Genomic DNA, 4,991 nt, shown 5'->3' with positions numbered 1-4,991 from the left:
TATGTCTACTATTTTTTAAATAACTTTTGATATACTTAACCAAATTCAAAATAAATTCCATATTATTGTTCTACACTTGATTATATACATTTTTTTAATAAAAAAAATCATTTTAAATTATTTTCATGCAAGTTTCAACACATGAGAAAGTACCAAAATTTCATGATGTAGTATGTTCAATAATTGATAACAAAAAAATATTCATCACCAAATTACAAAGAAAATACACAATTTCTAGATCTTAACTATCATCCTACCAAAGGGATATGAAAAATAATAAATATAACTATGTCTGTTGTGTTGCACAAAAAAACAACTATGTTATATTTTCTAAAAAAATTAGGATCTATTTTTCGTGTCCATGGGGTTTGACCCACCTAATCTTATCCATTGTGTAAAAATTCTAGTAGTTTAGAAAGAAGATTAAGAGTACTACCATTTATATGTTTTACACATCTTATCATTTTTAGTGTATTACCATCAAATATCTCATCCAAGTTTAGGTTTACGTAATTTCAGAAAAAAGATGTCCACTGACACCTCCTTTTTCTACACCGTCTTGGTGCACTCACCCTTTCATTTTCATTTTCTATCTTCATTGTTTATTTCCTTTTTGGATGGCACAATAACTAGATTTCTGAGTTAATCATGCATTCTCATATCAATAAATTTCTCTAACTTATTTCCATTTTTATGAATATGGATGAATTTCTTAAGACGATCTAGGCTGTAGAGGAAACTCATTCAATGGATGCAACCATGGGGGTAGTAGCGGAGGGAGAAAATGAGGGTGATTAGTGTATAGTATGATACAATCCCATGAACCAAATTTAATTACTCATATTAGCATTAGTGCAGAGGTTGTACCTTATGACCAATGCAAGGTTCAACAAATGATTGCTATCTTTATTATATCTATTTAATATGTAATAGAAAAACATTTTTTTTGGAGGACCATTTAATATGGTTTGGAAAATAATCAAATATATAGATCATATTGATTGGTGAATCCATCATTCTCACAAAAAAAATTCCTTTAAATTTTAGAGATGCACAACATTCACTTAGCTATACAAATTTACAATTAGATCTATAAAATTCCCTATGAATTTGCCAATGTGGAAAATTAACCAAGTCAAACAAACAAGGGCCCTTCGGCAAGAAAAATAGATTGGTGGCCAAGAAACCCTATTTCAATCACTTTATGGTTAAATTACCAGAATATCAAGTTCAATCCTTCAATTGTTTCGAGAACTCAAAGTATTTACAAAAATTGTTTGCAAGGTTTGAAATATTGACTTTTCCATGTCATCGGTTTCTTTCACAAGAACCTGAGACTAACGTAGGTATTGTAGCAATTGATGCACTCACTTTGAAGCCAACTTCCCTATAATTGATAATGTTTACATTTCGAATCTATTTGGGTAATAGAGGTGTTGTGATATCTTAAATCTATTCCTCGAATATAATAAATAAAAAATAGTACTTGAGAAAAATAAATAAGATGACTACTAAAAAAATCTTTGTTTCAATCCCTTTTGAACCCTATATATAATTTCAACGTCCAAACTTCACAAGAACCAAGCAATTGCCTAACATTCTTCAATTTTTAAACTTCACAACATCCAAGTAGTAGCGTGACATTTTTTAATGACTCTTTCTTGCATTTGAATTACTCATATTTGCATGCTTACCTCTACTACCACAATAATGAATGCATAGAATATAATTTGAATTCTTTCAATATAAGGTTGTTGTTTAAAAATATATATGCTTAAAAAAATTATATTTATTTACGAGAATAAAAATATAAACTTATAATTAATACCAGCCTAAATCTTGCACTTTTTGTCACAAGTACTAGTGACTATTGCTTACATATAAGCTTTACATTGTTCTAGATTAACATTTACATGATGATACATGTTTGTAGACTAACATTTTTTTTCAGTTGGAAAATGTAACATCTATCAAACATTTCCTCTCAATGCTAAATGCTAGGAATACCTAATAAGTATAGCTTACATGTACGTCTTACATTATTCTTGATTAACCACATCACCAACTATAACTTGCATATAAGCTTTACATTATTCTAGATTAATCACATCACCAACACTATTACTCTCAATCTGAATAGCTAGCTAATAACTATAGCTTACATATAAGCTTTACATTACCCTAGATTAACCACGTCACCAACACACTCACTCTCAGTAGTGTTGTTCTGATTCGTTCGATTGTCAACAAGCACAGGGGTCGTGAATTTCAAACGAGATGGCTCCATCTTCCCTTCCAGCATCAGCACCACCTGTCCCATGGTTGGCCTCATCTCCTCATCTCTTTCAATGCAGAGCAATGCTACAACACTTGCTCTTCTCACCTCTTCAATATCTTCCTCCTCAGCAACACCCTTTTCCACAACATTAATCGTGTTCCCCTGACTAATTTGGGTCGCAGCCCATGGCGGAAAGTAATACATACTTGAATCTTGCACGTCTAAATCCAAAGTTCTTCTCCCGGAAATGATTTCCAAGAGCGTCATGCCAAAGCTGTATACATCGACCTTTGGAGTAATGGGAACACCAGAAATCCATTCCGGAGCTAAATAACCTCTCGTTCCCCTCGTTGTGGTCAGAATACGACTTAAATCCCTGTTCACAAGCTTTGCCAACCCGAAATCGGCCAACTTGGGGCAAAAATCAGCATCAAGCAGAATGTTCTCAGGCTTTACATCGCCGTGAATGATGCGATCTCTGCATTCCTCGTGGAGATATAACAAAGCTCGAGCAGTGCCTAAGGCGATCTTGAACCGAGCCTTCCAGTCGAGCACCTTGATTTTACTTTTGGAGCCACTGGTGAAGAGTATGGAATTCAGCGATCCATTGGGCATGTAATCATACACCAGTAACCGTACTTTGGATCCTTGTGCACAAAACCCTCGAAGCCTTACTAAATTCCCATGTTGTATATTTCCAAGTGAACTGATTTCCGCTCGAAATTGCTTCTCATCTCGGCTTGAATTGGACTCCAATTTCTTCACAGCCACAAGTGTACCGTCTGGTAGAGATCCTTTAAAAACTGAGCCGAATCCTCCGCTCCCCAGCTTAGACCTGAAGTTCCTAGTCGCAATCTTCAACTCCTTGTAACTGAACATTCTAAGGAAAGAGTCGGATGAATCTTCACAACGTTCAGTAGATCGTAGTCGATCTTGTCGCCTCCTCCACATAAAAAATGAAAAGACAGCTAAAGCGATGGCGAGCGCAGTGACAATAGCAATCACAACAGGCATGACGGTTTTGCGTTCGGATGACGATGGTGGATCAAACGTTGCATGGGCAGAGGCAGCGGCTACTCGAATGAAGACATTTGAATTGCTACTAGTTGATGGAGAATCACGCAAACCAAACAGAGGTGTGGACCAGATTTGGCAGGGACCTGAAGGTGGATTGAAAGCATAAGCAGTGCACGAGCAGTTGCTGAGGCAGGCTTTCTCGCAATCTGTCGTTGTGGGCGCTGGGATGTAAGAACCGTAATCATTAAACGATGTTGCATTGGACTCGATGAATCTGTCGGCTGTGCAATTCAAGGGACTCTGGCGAACACAGCCACTGCACGACCAGTCCAGTGAATCCCATGCTTCATTGTCTTTTGGTGTGAAGCCATTTACACAGCTGCAGAATTCAGAATTAATGGAGTTACAGACGCCGAAAGCGCCGCAGAGGCCATACACGGCGCATTCATCTCTGGGCAGAGACCAGAACATGCTCCATTTATTCCCATCGAACTGAGCAAGTCGCATATCTCCGGACCTGGTCAAGATGAAATGCATGGGCGCACGCATATTATGCGTTGGTGTTAAACTGACATACAAACTAGAGCTGGTGTTTCCAACGCTGATATTGAAAAACCTTTTGTCTGTCATCTCTGGAATACGAGTGAAAATTCTACCATCCCAAACTCCGCTCGACCAATACTTGACAGAGTTATTCCACATTAGCACAATTTGTTTGGCGCTAGATGGATCCAACTGGAAGGAGAATAGCCCAGGAGCAGGATCCAACGAGCTTTTCCAAGACACCAGTTTTAGTTGTTCACCAAATCTCATTGCAGGCAACCAGATATCTGTCGGCATGTCGAAACTCTGCCACACAGTTTCAGATTTGTTGTCATCACCGCTCAGCATCAAAAAATTACCGGAGTCTAGTATCACAGCACGGGATGCCTTCTTCGATATGTTGACCGACCAAATAGACGCACCGTCTGCGTCCAACAGATACAATTCACCTTCTCTTGACAGCTTCAAAACTCCAGGCTTGTTTCTCGCGGGAGTCTCTCTGTTGGCCACCCAAACGATCATCTTCTGTCGCATACTGCCGTACCACATTCCAACGTACCAGTTATTGGTTCCGTTTGGGCTGAAGAAACCCAATTCAAATTTGCCATTCTCTGAAATCAATGTCTGATTTCCAGCAAGCGAAACGCCCAAAGAAAGAGTATCTCCGGCCCTGACATAGCTACTCAATGGAATAAACACAGCAACTGCAAAAACAAGTGTTAACCGCTTCTCATCCATCGCCAAATTGTGAGCCATTGATCGAACGTCCCCCGGGCTTTAAAGCAAGAAGCTGCAAACATAAATGTTCTTCTAGAATAAATGTGGTGGAGGACCATGATAGAAGCCTATAAAATAATTGTTGTGTTGCATTCTGAAAAGTTTGACATTTAAAATTACCTAATCTGAAAGAAATCTGACAAGACATTGTCTGTAAGTGTCACTGTGACTTATAATCAAAGCATTGTCAACACACTATTCTTTTATAACAATTTCTCCAATTGGGATAAGAGTGAGTGATCAGAACAAGCCAAAATTACAAGTAATGTTCATGTTAAGTAATGGTTTGATTGTCTTGAATTTTAGGGAATGAAGAGACTGCTGCCACGGAGAAGCACATCATTGAACGTCAATTCCAAAGAGAGGAATAAATCTG

General features: G+C 37.9%; 1 pseudogene across 1 annotated transcript; it reads right to left on the bottom strand.

Annotated features, from left to right (window-relative positions):
* Nucleotides 1-1,771: 1,771 nt before the first annotated feature.
* Nucleotides 1,772-4,632, bottom strand: LOC149539380 (G-type lectin S-receptor-like serine/threonine-protein kinase At2g19130 pseudogene; annotated as a pseudogene). Its single transcript, XR_016356227.1, has one exon. The product of XR_016356227.1 is annotated as a G-type lectin S-receptor-like serine/threonine-protein kinase At2g19130 pseudogene (transcript).
* Nucleotides 4,633-4,991: the final 359 nt, after the last annotated feature.

The sequence above is a fragment of the Cupressus sempervirens genome, chromosome 9 (genome assembly GCF_028749045.1).
Source record: "Cupressus sempervirens isolate cs-2001-9-10 chromosome 9, ASM2874904v1, whole genome shotgun sequence".
NCBI classification, from domain to species: domain Eukaryota; kingdom Viridiplantae; phylum Streptophyta; class Pinopsida; order Cupressales; family Cupressaceae; genus Cupressus; species Cupressus sempervirens.
Note: the sequence above shows the minus strand (reverse complement) of the source record. Positions and strands in the feature narration are given on the sequence as shown.